Source organism: Pan paniscus, chromosome 10, assembly GCF_029289425.2.
Source record: "Pan paniscus chromosome 10, NHGRI_mPanPan1-v2.0_pri, whole genome shotgun sequence".
In the NCBI taxonomy this organism is placed as follows: Eukaryota; Metazoa; Chordata; class Mammalia; order Primates; family Hominidae; genus Pan; species Pan paniscus.
In genome coordinates, this window is record NC_073259.2 from 47,911,039 (window position 1) to 47,926,359 (window position 15,321).

Here is a 15,321-nt window from a genome sequence, read left to right on the forward strand (position 1 = left end):
TGGTAATGTCTATGTTTTGTCACACATATTTTGTTCTGGCCAGATGGAAAAAGATAATTTTCCTTTGTGTTGCAGCTTGGCCCCCAGGGCTGTGATGCAGCCAGCCAGGTCTCAGGGAGAGGGAACCCAGAAGCCTGGCATGCTGGCCAAAGGGTAAGAATTTCTTACCAGCCAGACTTCTGGTCTCTCTCTCTCTCTCTCTCTCTGTGTGTGTGTGTGTGTGTGTGTGTGTGTATGTGTGCACACGCACGCGTGCGCAAACTGGATGAGGTTTCCTTCCGGTCAGTCATGTCCTTGGGAGCTTGACCTTGCAACCACGTGGCAGTACTTTCTCTTGGTCTCTGCCATCACAATGGCAGCCCGGGTTCGGGGTTGAATTCCCAGCTTAAGGGATCATCCTTTGTCTTCTGTTTGTCTATGTATTTATATGTATTATGTGTGTGTAATATAAAAGAATTTTAATTAATTGCTTTAATAATAATAAGCTTAAATCAAATATTTTGTCACATAAGTAAAAAGTGTAATGCCTTTTAGTTCATGTGACTTAAGTAATCTTTGGGAAATAAAAACAGTTTTAAAGATTACTGGTAAAATAAAGACATTTGGTCTAAATTATGCAGGTCAGATATTAAGTTTGCTAAATGCCTTAAGGTCATAAACTGCTGCTTTGACTTTTTTTTTTTTTGAGACAGAACCTCTCTCTGTTGCCCAGGCTGGAGTGCAGTGGCGCGATCTCGATTCATTGCAAGCTCTGCCTCCTAGGTTCATGCCATTCTCCTGCCTCAGCCTCCCAAGTAGCTGGACTACAGGCGCCCGCCACCATGCCCAGCTAATTTTTTGTATTTTTAGTAGAGACAGGGTTTCTTTCACCATGTTAGCCAGGATGGTCTTGATCTGCTGACCTTGTGATCCACCCGCCTTGGCCTCCCAAAGTGGTGGGATTACAGGCTTGAGCCACCACACCCAGCCCTTTGACTTTTGAAAATTGTTCAGTTTACCTACTTTGGCTACTTTGGAGCATTAGATTCTAGATAAGGCCAGGGACATGTGGAGTTAGCCACACCCCGTAGCTATGCTGGAAAAAGTCAGTCCTTATCTGCACTTCCGTGTGCTATCCTAGGCTGCACACCTAGTACATAATTAAAATCCCAAAGTTACCAAGGTTTTCATCAAAAGTAAAAGAGTTAGCATTGTAACATATAATTAAGACTACTGAAAAAACAGTTCTACATGCAAAGTGTGTAAGAAAAGTGAAATATGTTTTTGGTGAAAGATTATAAGAAGGTATGGGAATGTGGATTTTTCTTGCCCAAATTAAAGGATTAAAGAATTGTTTTCAGTTAGATAGAATAAAGCTGAAGGTTTAAGCAAGTTATGGAAAGTGTAAAAAACTAATCTTGTAAAAAAAGATTCTGTATGTGGACATTGGCTAAAACTAAAGGGGTATTATTCATTTTTTCCATAAGTTAGACATTGGAGTAAAAGCACAACAGGTTTTTCTTAGAGGAAAAACCTTCTCATGATCTGTATGTTATTAATAATTATAATTGTTACATAAAATTACTGTGTGCACAGAGGTAACCCAAATTTCCTAGTCAATCGTGGCTTTAATAGTGGCTGTCCTAAAAGATTTTGTTATCCACAGACAATCGTTTTCTTGTTTTAATCCTCTTTAAAAGGTGGTTTTATAATCAACAATAGGACTTTGACAGATGTTCTAAAATGCAAGCTTCTGATAACTTTGGAAATTGTGACATTAGAATAGAAGAAAAACTTTCAGAACTCTCACAGAGAGGTGAAATGTTCATGAATATCAAGAACAGGGGTTAACTAAATTAACCGAAACAATGGAAGACTAAAGTAATCTTTTTGATTTTGCTTAAAATGTTGCTGACCCTTTGTTTTGTTTTTCAGAGTCAAGGAAACTTTTGAGCTATTTACAGCTTGTAGCAATTATGTAAAGTATACTCCTCTGAACAAAATTTGGAGCATGTTTGTTTCTCTCTACCTGATTTCCCCAGAATCTGGAAACTATCTGGGAGTATTCTCAACTTTTAGCAATATAGTTATTTGCATAAGTGCAATAAGAATCTGTTTTCTTTTGTAACAGGACACAATTGGAGAAACTGGTTATTTTACCAAGGCTTTGACTGGAACAGCATGCTTTCCTTTAAGGAATCAAACTTGACTTGTAAAGCCAAGCAAATCCCTTTGGGGAATTGGCCTCATACTTGCCTACACAGACCTCAAAAGGAGAGAAATTTACCCAACTCATAGGTATTTGAGGGTTCAAACTCATTGCAAGGCTTGGTTCTAAAAAGTCTTATCTGAGATTCCTTCTATGGAGCAGAGTTCCATCAAAGCGAAATTACAAAAGGCTTATGTGAAAAATAATTATTCTTGCTGCACTTTATACAAAAAATCAGGCCAAGTATAATAAAGCAAATCAGTGTTACTATGATTTGTCTTTAGTAAAAAATGGGAAACTGGAGAGAGAAACTGTGTTTCAAGAATTATGCTACACTTGTTATTAAATTCTAGTCTCATCAGTTGCTTTTAAGTTAGTTGCTGCAATTTATTCCTGTGAACCAACCAGTGATCTCTAGCTGCTGCTCAGAAGAAACAAGAGGGATGAGTAATGTAAAAATCTGGATCAATATTCCAATTCTGGACATATTGGAATCATCTAGCAATGTCATATCAGCTTGGTTCCAACAGTTGCCCTTATAATTTGGAAAGCCTTATAATTTAGTTTACTTGAGATAATTTTTACTTATTTTGCTTTACTCTTGTGGAATACATTGCTATGGCACTCTGTATAGGCATAAGGATAAGCTTACTCAATGTTTTCTTAAATTGAACACTTATTCATCTTCCAAATATTACTTTTTGTCGGAACTTAAGAGTCATGAATGTCCCTCACCATACTGATGCTTTCTGACTGAGCTCGTCTCTACCCTGAACACAAGATATTCTCATAGTTAGGTAGGAATACCATCACCCCTATTCAGCCTGAAGAAGTTACTAAAGATGGATTTTCATCCCTGTGCAGCCCTTAGGATTAAGGGTTCTCTTATAAAAGGGAGGGGGGAAATGTCAGAGGCATGTGAACCAGAGCAACTCCATTTTAAATAGGAGCTGAGTAAAATGAGGCTGAGAGCCACTGAGCTGCATTTCCAGATGGTTAAAGCATTCTAAGTCACAGAATGAGATAGGAGGTTAGCACAAAGTACAGGTCGTAAAGACCTTAATGATAAAACAGGTTGCAGTAAAGAAGCTGGCTAAAACCCACCAAAACCAAGATGGTGATGAGAGTGACCTCTGGTCGTCCTCACTGCTACACTCTCACCAGTGCCATGACAGTTTACAAATGCCATGGCAACATCTGGAAGTTGCCCTATATGGTCTAAAAAGGGGAGGCATGAATAATCCACTTTGTTTAGCATATCATCAACAAATAACCATAAAAATGGGCAACCAGCAGCCCTTAGGGCTGCTCTGTCTGTGGAGTAGCCATTCTTTTATTCCTTTACTTTCTTAATAATCTTGCTTCTGCTTTGCACCTTGGGCTTGCCCTGAATTCTTTCTTTCCTGAGATCCAAGAACCCTCTTTTGGGGTCCAGATCAGGACCCCTTTCTTGTAACACCTCTGGTCCCAAACATTTTTGATAAGAAATACTCAAACTGTATTAACTACAGTCCTCATGTTGTACATTTGCTCCCTAGACTTATTCATCCTACACATCTGCAACTTCATATCCTTTGACCTACATCTCCACATTTCCTCCCCAAACTCTTTATAACAACTGTTTTATTCTCTATGTCTGTGTATCAGACTTTTTTTTTTTTTTTCAAAAAAAGATACCATGTATACATGAGATCATGCAGTATTTTTCTTTCTGTTTCTGGATTGTTTTACTTACCATTATGTCCTCCAGATTCATCCAGGTTGTGGCAAATGAGAGGATCCCCTTCTTTTTTAAGGTTGAATAACATTTTATTTTATATGTGCCTGTGTTTCTTATCCATTCACATCCATGGGCACTTAGATTGTTTCCATATCTTGGCTATTGTGAATAATGCTGCAATGAACATAGAAAGAACATTTCTATGTGCATAGAAAAACCATGGAAGGCCATACAACAATTATATATATATATGCAGTGATCATCTCTGCTTGCTGAGATAACAGGTGAACTTTTTTCTTTTTGGTTGTTTTATTCCATTTGAAAAATTGTATTTTCTAACACTTATACCAAATCTATATTAATTAATTCATTCATGTATTTATTTTTAAATAAATTAATTAGCATTTATTTATTAATAAAGAATGAATATATTTTATTATACTTCTAGGGTATATATATTATAGTTCTAGGGTACATGTGCACAACGTGCAGGTTTGTTACATATGTATACATGTGCCATGTTGGTTTGCTGCACCCATTAATTCGTCATTTACATTGGGTATTTCTCGTAATGCTATCCCTCCCCCAGGCCCCCACCCTGTGACAGGCCCCGGTGTGTGATGTTCCCCTCCCTGTGTCCAACTGTTCTCATTGTTCAATGCCACCTATGAGTGAGAACATACAGTGTTTGATTTTCTGTCCTTGTGATAGTTTGCTGAGAATGATGGTTTCCAGCTTCATTCATGTCCCTTCAAAGGACATGAACTCATCCTTTTTTATGGCTGCATAGTATTCCATGGTGTATATGTGCCACATTTTCTTAATCCAGTCTATCATCGATGGACATTTGGGTTGGTTCCAAGTGTTTCCTATTGTGAATAGTGCCGCAATAAACATACGTGTGCATGTGTCTTTACAGTAGCAAGATTTATAATCCTTTGGGTATATACCCAGTAATGGGATTGCTGGGTCAAATGGTATTTCTGGTTCTAGATCCTTGAGGAATTGCCACACTGTCTTCCACAATGGTTGAACTAATTTACACTCCCACCAAGAGTGTAAAAGCATTCCTATTTCTCCACATCCTCTCCAGCCTCTGTTGTTTCCTGACTTTTTAAATGACCACCATTCTAACTGGAGTGAGATGGTATCTCATTGTGGTTTTGATTTGCATTTCTCTGATGACCAGTGATAATGAGCATTTTTTTCATGTGTCTGTTGGCTCCATAAATGTCTTTTTTGAGAAGTGTCTGTTCATATCCTTTGCCCACTCTTTGCTGGGGTTGTTTGTTTTTTTCTTGAAAATTTATTTAAGTTCTTTGTAGATTCTGGATATGAGCCCTATGTCAGATGGGTAGATTTTCTCCCATTCTGTAGGTTGCCTGTTCACTCTGATAGTAGTTTCTTTTGCTGTGCTGAAGCTCTTTAGTTTAATTAGATCCCATTTATCAATTTTGGCTTTTGTTGCCATTGCTGTTGGTGTTTTAGTCATGAAGTCCTTGCCCATGCCTATGTCCTGAATGGTATTACCTAGGCTTTCTTCTAGGGTTTTTATGGTTTCTGGTCTAACACTTAGGTCTTTAATCCATCTTGAATTAATTTTTGTATAAGGTGTCAAGAAGGGATCCAGTTTCAGCTTTCTACACATGGCTAGTCAGTTTTCCCAGCACCATTTATTAAATAGTGAATCCTTTCCCCATTTCTTGTTTTTGTCAGGTTTGTCAAAGATCAGATGGTTGTAGATGTGTAGTGTTAATTCTGAGGCCTCTGTTCTGTTCCATTGGTCCATATATCTGTTTTGGTACCAGTACCATGCTGTTTTGATTACTGTAGCCTTGTAGCATAGTTTGAAGTCAGGTAGCGTGATGCCTCCAGCTTTGTTCTTTTTGCTTAAGATTGTCTTGGCAATGTGGGCTCTTTTTTGGTTCCATATGAACTTTAAAGTAGTTTTTTTTCCAATTCTGTGAAGAAAGTCATTGGTAGCTTGATGAGGATGGCATTGAATCTATACATTACCTTGGGCAGTATGGCCATTTACACAATATCAATTCTTCCTATCCATGAGCATGGAATGTTAGTCCATTTGTTTGTGTCCTCTTTTATTTCGTTGAGCAGTAGTTTGTAGTTCGCCTTGAAGAGGTCCTTCACATCCCTTGTAAGTTGGATTCCTAGGTATTTTATTGTCTTTGTAGCAATTGTGAATGGGAGTTCACTCATGATTTGGCTCTCTGTTTGTCTGTCTGTTATTGGTGTATAGGAATGGTTGTGATTTTTGCACATTGATTTTGTAACCTGATACTTTGCTGAAGTTGCTTATCAGCTTAAGGAGATTTTGGGCTAAGATGAAGGGGTTTTCTAAATATACAATCATGTCATCTGCAAATAGGGACAGTTTGACTTTGTCTTTTCCTAATTGAATACACTTTATTCCTTTCTCTTGCCTGATTGCCCTGGCCAGAACTTCCAACACTGTGTTGAATAGGAGTGGTAAGAGCGGGCATCCCTGTCTTGTGCCAGTTTTCAAAGGGAATGCTTCCAGTTTGTGCCCATTTGGTATGATATTGGCTGTGGGTTTGTCATAAATAGCTCTTGTTATTTTGAGAAACGTTCCATCAATACCCAGTTGATTGAGAGTTTTTAGCCTGAAGCGCTGTTGAATTTTGTCAAAGGCCTTTTCTGCATCTATTGAGATAATCATGTGGTTTTTGTGGTTGGTTCTGTTTATGTGATGGATTAGGTTTATTGATTTGCGTATGTTGAACCAACCTTGCATCCCAGAGATGAAGTCAATTTGATTGTGGTGGATAAGGCTTTTGATGTGCTCCTGGATTTTATTTGCCAGTATTTTATTGAGGATTTTCGCATCAATGTTCATCAGGGATATTGGCCTAAAATTCTCTTTTTTCGTTGTGTGTCTACCAGGCTTTGGTATCAGATGATGAGGGGCTCATAAAATGAGTTAGGGAGGATTTCCTCTTTTTCCATTAATTAGAATAGTTTCAGGAGGAATGGTACCAGCTCCTCTTTGTACCTCTGGTAGAATTCGTCTGTGAATCTGTCTGGTCCTGGACTTCTTTTACTTGGTAGGCTATTAATTATTGCCTCAATTTCACAGCCTGTTATTGGTCTATTCAGAGATTCCACTTCTTCCTGGTTTAGTGTTGAGAGGGTGTATGTGCCCAGGAATTCAGCCATTTTTCCTAGATTTTTCTGGTTTATCTGTGTAGAGGTGTTTATAGTATTCTCTGATGGTAGTTTGTATTTCTGTGGGATTGGTGGTGATATCCCCTTTATCATTTTTTATTGCATCTATTTGATTCTTCTCTCTTTTCTTCTTTATTAGTCTTGCTAGTGGTCTATCAATTGTGATGATCTTTTCAAAAAACCAGCTCCAGGATTCATTGATTTTTTGAAGGGTTTTTTTGTATCTCTATCTCCTTCAATTCTGCTCCGATCTTAGTTATTTCTTACCTTCTGCTAGCTTTTGAATTTGTTTGCTTTTGCTTCTCTAGTTCCTCTAATTGTGATGTTAGGGTGTTGATTCTAGCTCTTTCCTGCTTTCTCTTGTGGGCATTTAGTGCTATAAATTTCCCTGTACACACTGCTTTAAATGTGTCCCAGAGATTCTGGTATGATGTGTCTTTGTTCTCATTGGCTTCAAAGAACATATTTATTTGTGCCTTCATTTTGTTATTTACCCAGTAGTCATTCAGGAGCAGGTTGCTCAGTTTCCATGTAGTTGTGCAGTTTTGAGTGAGTTTCTTTTTTTTTTTTTTTTTTTTTTTTTTTAGGCGGAGTCTCACTCTATCACCCTGTCTGGAGTGCAGTGGCACGATCTTGGCTCACTGCAAACTCTGCCTCCCAGGTTCAAGCAATTCTCCTGCCTCAGCCTCCCAAGTAGCTGGGACTACAGGCACCTGCCACCGCACCTGGTTAATTTTTTGTATTTTTAGTAGAGACGGGGTTTCGATGTGTTAGCCAGGATGGTCTCGATCTCCTGACCTCGTAATCTGCCCGCCTCGGCCTCCCAAAGTGCTGAGATTACAGGCGTGAGCCATCACGCCTGGCCTTGAGTGAGTTTCTGAATCCTGAGTTCTAATTTGATTGCACTGTGGTCTGAGAGACAGTTTGTTGTGATTTCTGTTCTTTTACATTTGCTGAGGAGTGCTTTACTTCCAACTATGTGGTCAATTTTGGAATAAGTGCGATGTGGTGCTGAGAAGAATGTATATTCTGTTGATTTGGGGTGGAGAGTTCTGTAGATATCTATTAGGTCCACTTGGTGCAAAGATGAGTTCAAGTCTTGGATATCCTTGTTAACCTTCTGTCTCGTTGATCTGTCTAATGGGTGTTAAAGCCCCCCATTATTATTGTGTGGGAGTCTAAGTCTCTTTGCAGGTCTCTAAGGACTTGCTTTATGAGTCTGGGTGCTCCTGTATTGGGTGCATATATATTTAGGATAGTTAGCTCTTCTTGTTGAATTGATCCCTTTACCATTATGTAATGGCCTTCTTTGTCTCTTTTGATCTTTGTTCGTTTAAAGTCTGTTTTATCAGAGACTAGGATTGCAACCCCTACTTTTTTTTGCTTTCCATTTGCTTGGTAGATCTTCCTCCATCCCTATATTTTGAGCTTATGTGTGTCTTTGCACGTGAGATGGGTCTCTTGAATACAGCACACTTACGGGTCTTGAGTCTTTATCCAATTTGCCAGTCTGTGTCTTTTAATTGGGGCATTTAGCCCATTTACATGTAAGGTTAATATTGTTATGTGTGAGTTTGATCCTGTCATTATGATGTTAGTTGGTTATTTTGCTCGTTAATTGATGTAGTTTCTTCACAGCATCGATGGTCTTTACAATTTGGCATGTTTTTGCAGTGGCTGGTACTGGTTGTTCCTTTCCATGTTTAGTGCTTCCTTCAGGAGCTCTTGTATGGCAGGCCTGGTGGTGACAAAATCTCTCAGCATTTGCTTGTCTGTAAAGGATTTTATTTCTCCTTCACTTATGAAGCTTAGTTTGGCTGGATATGAAATTCTGGGTTGAAAATTCTTTTCTTTAAGAATGTTGAATATTGGCCCCCACTCTCTTCTGGCTTGTAGAGTTTCTGCTGAGAGATCTGCTGTTAGTCTGATGGGCTTCCCTTTGTGGGTAACCCGACCTTTCTCTCTGGCTGCCCTTAACATTTTTGCCTTCATTTCAACTTTGGTGAATCTGACAATTATGTGTCTTGGAGTTGCTCTTCTTGAAGACTATCTTTGTGGTGTTCTCTGTATTTCCTAAATTTGAGTGTTGGCCTGCCATGCTAGGTTGTGGAAGTTCTCCTGAACAATATCCTGAAGAGTGTTTTCTAACTTTGTTTCATTTTCCCCGTCACTTTCACGTACACCAGTCAAACGTAGATTTGGTCTCTTCACATAGTCCCATATTTCTTGGAGGCTTTGTTCATTTCTTTTTTCTGTTTTTCCTCTAAACTTCTCTTCTCACTTTATTTCATTAATTTGGTCTTCAATCACTGATACCCTTTCTTCCACTTGATCGAATTGGCTGTTGAAGCTTGTGCATACATCACATAGTTCTCGTGCCATGGTTTTCAGCTCCATCAGGTCATTTGTGGTCTTCTCTACACTGTTTATTTTAGTTAGCCATTCATCTAATGTTTTTTCAAGGTTTTTAGCTTCCTTGTGATGGGATAGAACATCCTCCTTTAGCTTGGAGAAGTTTGTTATTACCGACCTTCTGAAGCCTACTTCGGCCAACTTGTCAAACTCATTCTCCGTCCAGCTTTGTTCCATTGCTGGCGAGGAGTCGCCATCCTTTGGAGGAGAAGAGGCGCTCTGGTTTTTAGAATTTTCAGCTTTTCTCCTCCGTTTTTTCCCCATCTTTGTGGTTTTATCTACCTTTGGTCTTTGATATTGGTGACCTACAGATGGGGTTTTGGTGTGGATGTCCTTTTTGTTGATGTTGATGCTATTCCCCTCTGTTTATTAGTTTTCCTTTTAACAGTCAGGTCCCTCAGCTGCAGGTCTGTTGGAATTTGCTGGAGGTTCTTTCCAGACCCTGTTTGCCCAGGTATCACCAGTGGAGGCTGCAGAACAGCAAATATTGCAGAACAGCAAATATTGCTGCCTGATCCTTCCTCTGGAAGCTTCGTCCAAGAGGGGCTCCTGCTTGTATGAGGTGTCAGTCAGCCCCTACTAGGAGGTGTCTCCCAGTTAGGCTAAACGGGGGTCAGGGACCCACTTGAGGAGGCAGTCTGTCTGTTCTCAGAGCTCAAACATCATGCTGGGAGAACCACTGCTCTCTTCAGAGCTGTCAGACAGGTACGTTTAAGTCTGCAGAAGTTTCTGCTGCCTTTTCTTCAGCTATGCTCTGCCCCCAGAGGTGGGGTCTATAGAGACAGCAAGCCTTGCTCCGCTGTGGTGGGCTCCACCCAGTTCGAGCTTCCTTGGCTGCTTTGTTTATCTATTCAAGCCTCAGAAATGGCGGACACCCCTTCCGCTGCCAGGTTGCTGCCTGGCAAGTCAATCTCAGACTGCTGCACTAGCAGCGAGCAAGGTTCTGTGGGCATGGGACCTGCCGATCCAGGCGCAGGATACAATCTCCTGGTTTGCTGTTTGCTAAGACCTTTGGAAAAGCGCAGTATTTGAGTGGGAATGTCCTGTTTTTCCATGTACAGTCTGTCACGGCTTCCCTTGGCCTGACGAGGGAAATTCCCAGACCCCTTGCACTTCCTGAGTGAGGCAACACCCCGCCCTGCTTCGCCTCACCCTCTGTGGGCTGTACCCACTGTCCAACCAGTCCCAATGAGATGAACCAGGTACCTCAGTTGGAAATGCAGAAATCACCTGTCTTCTGCTTTGTTCACGCTGGGAGCTGCAGAAGGGAGCTGTTCCTATTTGGCCCTCTTTGAACGGACCGTGACAGAGATCAAGAAATAATATTTTTTAAAAGATTCTCTTCTGTTCTTGAAAATGCTTACAATACAATACACAATTTAAAAAGTAGGCTAAAAACAATCTAAAATCACCAATGCTAAATTTAAAAAGAGAAGGAAGAGGGACTAGAGCTAGAGAAAGGAAATAAAAATAAAAAAGAAAGAAAAATCTCAACAGTGGCCCATTTGGGGGTGGTAGAATTTCTTTTACAATATCTGTTCTGAAGATTCTACAGTGAGTATGTGGTACTTTTATTTATTTTTTGAGACAGGGTCTCACTCTGTTACCCAGGTTGGAGCATAGTGGCATGATCACAGCTCAGTGGAGTCTTGACCTCCCCAGGCTCAGCGCACATGTCTTTATGAGGTGGTGATTTCATTTTCTTTGGGTATATATCCAGAAGTGGGATTACTGTGTTATATGAAACAGTAAAGTTCTACTTTTAATTTTGTTAGGAACCTCCATACTGTTTTCTATAATGGCGCACCAAACTACCTTCCCTCCAACAGTGTACAAAGATTTCCTTTTCTCCATACCCTTGCCAACACTTGTTATCTCTTGACTTTTGATAATGGCTGTCCTAAGAGCTGTGAGGTGATAGCTCATTGCAGTATGGATTTGCATTACCCTGACAGTTAATAATGTTGAGCACCTTTTCACATACTTGTGGCCTTTTTTGTGTATTCTTTGGAGAAATGTCTACTAATACTTTCTCAAAATCACTGACCTAGCTTATATAATTGAGCTAGCAGAGGTCTGATTATATTAGTTCTTCACAATAAAAAACCAATGATGATTCATAACAAGTTTTAGAATTAAGTGTATGTGGCAAGATATGTAGTGCTACCCAATTTTTGTTATTTTTTGGGTTTGATAGTGATGCAGTGGTATTGTTTAAGAAGGAAGTTCTTGCCTTTTAGAGATTCTTGCTGAAATATTTATAGATGATATGTTATCAAGGACCTGCTGCAAAATAATTCCAGGTGATGGTGGGCATAAAAAAATCTAACAAGACAGGCCTGAATTGATAATTGAAGTTGGTATATGGGAGTTCATTATACCATTGTCTACTTTTACCATGTGTTTAAAATTTCCAGTAATAAAAAAAATTTTAAGGGAGAAATAAAATTAAGGATATCAGTCAGGGTTTAGTTTCATTTAATAGAGATCTGTTTATGCTAAGGAAAACAGATTTAATACAGGGAATTCAGTGCCTAAAAATTTGTTAAAATTACTGGCAGTGCAGGCTCTAGGCTGGGCCTCTAGGAATAATTAACATAACACATTCAACTGGCTTGCTAAGGTTAAATGCTATCTGTGCCTCCTTCAGGAAGTCTGGAAATCAGGAAACCATTATCTCAAGTGCATGCTAGAGGAACACATCACTTGAGCCAAATCTGATGATCAAGAATCATAGCCACAACTGTTGGCTCCAGGGCTACCTGCTGCTGCAGCACCTGCTAGAATGGTACCAGTAAAGTGGATGCCTTGCTCTGGCCACCACCACTCTCCCATTGGTGGAATCTAAATTATATCTAGAAACCTAGCTGCAAGGGAGTGTGGGAAATGTAGTTTTCAACTTTCTATCCTTTATAGAACTGGACTAAAAAGAGGTGGGAACAAATATTGAGTGGACCAATCCAGCACAAAGTGTTAGCAATTAGGCTGCCAGTACTGTCTTCGGTACAAGGAAAGTCTTCTCTCTCCCCCAATCTAATATTACCTATTGTTAGACACAGTTCAGGTCCTATCTCTTTATTAAATTAAGACTTACCTGATCTCTCCTGGCCTCATTGATTTCTCCACCATTCTACTTCCCTTTCTTCTTTCCTTCCTTGCTTCCTTCCCTCCTTCATGCATGTATGCACTGTGTAGGTATGTGTGTCTCTGAACCAGACTTATTCTTCGTTCTGCCATGTAGTTTAGTCTATATCATGCAATTGTTTTGAGGTACAGTGTCATTTTAGATGGGTTGGTCTTGCTTGGTTAAATAGGCTCTAAGTGACTTAAGGCCAGATAAGTTTCTTTGTGTATCCTCTCCTTTGATCTATAACGCCATGCAGTATAAATAGCAAGATTATGTATTTTACATTGGTACTATTAATAAATTGTACCAATAAGCATAACAAGAAATTGATGCCTTCCTTAAGTACCTCACAAGGTTGTGGTAAGGATCAGAAATGTTCTGTGCTAAATAAATTGTAATTCATAACCTATTATAAATGTTGACAGATAGTAATTACGGTTGTGTTAACACCAAGATCTTCACATGATGACCCTAGTCTGCCTTTTAATTAATCGTATAGCCTGATGATTATTTCTATTTTTCAGTGAAACTATAGTTCTTTGTTTCTTGAACTCAATCTGCACTTCCTGCCTCTGTGCCGTTGACCATGTTCTCCCTCCACTGAGAAGTCTCAGCTCAGGCCCCATCTCCATCTGTCAGTCTTCTCTCCACCAAGCAGTCTGAATGTCCAGCAATAACCAGTTAGATGTCAATTTCTGGCAGAGTTAACCAAGTATCAACAGTAATGGTGTAGACCTGTGCTTACTGACATAACTCAGGATAGGAAATGATATCTTGTTAAGTGAAAAAAATGTTTTAAAAACTCAATGTTTGGTATAATTTCCATTTTTGTAAATGTGTATATATTTTTTATTTGTGCTCATTCTTTCATTTGACAGATATTTATTGAGTGTCTACTGTGTGCCAGGCACTATATCTATGTGCATAGAAAAACCCTGGAAGGTCATACAACAATATATATAGAGTGATCGTCTCTGCTTGCTGAGCTAACAGGTGAACTTTTTTCTTTTTGCTCATTTTATTCCATTTGAAAAATTGTATTTTCTAACTTTTCTACCAAACCTATATTAGTTAATTAATTCATTCATTTATTCATTTATTTTTTAATAAATTAGTATTTATTAATAAATAACTAATATTTTTTAGAATAATCACTTCTGTTCTTCAAAATGCTTACAATATGATACTCAATGAAAAAAGTAGGCTAAAAACAATCTAAAATCACCAATGCTAAACTTAAAAAAGAGAAGGAAGAGGAGCTAGAGCTAGAGAAAGGAAAGGAAAAGAGAAAAGGAAGAAAAATCTTAACAGTGGCCCATTTGGGGGTGGTAGAATTTCTTTTACAATATCTGTTCTAAAGATTCTACAGTGAGTATGTGTTGCTTTTATTTATTTTTTGAGACAGGGTCTCACTCTGTTGCCCAGGTTGGAGCACAGTGGCATGATCACATTTCAGTGGAGCTTTGACCTCCCTAGGCTCAGATGATCTCCCACCACAGCCTCTCAAGTAGCTGGGACCACAGGCACGTGCTACACACCCAGCTAATGTTTTGTTTTGATTTTTTTTGGTGTTGTTTTGTTTTTTTGTTGTTGTTTGTTTTTTGTAGAGACGGGGTTTTGCCATGTTGTCTCAAATTCTTGGGCTTAAGTGATCTGCCTGCCTGGGCATCCCAAAGTGTTGAGATTACAAATATGAGCCACCATGCCCAGCCATTGTATTACTTTTAGAATTAGGAAAAAAAAATTTCAAGGTCCAATCCAAATGTGACTTTTCTATGAAGCTGCCTGAGATCCCTGCATTTAACATTTTTCAAGCTTTTTCAATCCTTTCATCACTTAGTGCTCAATAAATATATGATAAGTTGAACTGATACTATTTTTGCAAGTGTGGCCTTGGTGATAGGTGTCATTAATTTTGTTAATTTTTCTCTTCAATTTCCATTTTGATTTTCAAGAACAAGTTAGGTTTCAGAGAGGTTATTTAATAATAATAAAAAATTATTCTTTGTGATTAATTTGTACTAGTATTTGCATAATATTGACCTAATTTTAGTGACCAGGACTTCATCTGTTGTTTTCATTCTTTTGCCTTCTTCTCTGTTTCTTACTAGTTTTACACACGTGCACGTGTGTGTGATATGCATACACACACTCACATATATATACATACATATGTATTTTTAATATGAAAATTTAAACAGTAGACTCGGGATCTATTATTAGTCAATCCTTTCTTACCACAGAAAATTTTTGTCTGGTGCCCTATTTCCTTCCATTTTGTAGAGAGAAAAGTCTCCTTAACCCAGATTGGAAATGCCATCCACTGAATTAACTTTCTATCAGCCCTGTAATATCACTTCAGTAGCCTGGGATGTAGTCACACAAGAGGGAGTCAGTGTGGCAAGACTTTTAGAAATTACCCAGTCTAGCCCATTTGGACAGCTTTCATCAAAGAGGGCCAAGGGGTAAGAGTGGGGTTCAACCATTTTAATTCATTTCAGCTTTTGCAACATAAGGCAGATGGTAAAACATCACCACTGCATGAAGGTACCAGAAACAATCAGAAATGGGCCAGTCTCTAGCACCACCACTGTGGTTAGAGGAATCAGCCTCAGACCAGGAGTCATGAGGTCAAATCTCCCTGTCCTGGCTCTCCTCCTTCTTGAGGAG

At 39.0% G+C, this 15,321-nt stretch overlaps 1 protein-coding gene across 12 annotated transcripts in view; it reads left to right on the forward strand.

The window, feature by feature from the left end:
- Positions 1 to 15,321, forward strand: part of SLC38A1 (solute carrier family 38 member 1) — an 88,882-nt gene that overhangs the window by 15,103 nt on the left and 58,458 nt on the right. For 10 of the 12 annotated variants that reach the window (XM_003825760.6, XM_003825759.6, XM_063593081.1 and 7 more), the window contains exon 2: positions 13,530 to 13,644. The exons of 1 other annotated variant lie outside the window; for it this stretch is intronic. The gene's annotated coding sequence lies outside the window, so the exon portion shown is untranslated. Of the gene's footprint in view, positions 1 to 80; positions 154 to 13,529; positions 13,645 to 15,321 lie in introns of those variants that run through there. One more of the 12 variants, XM_063593080.1, reaches the window with a different exon arrangement.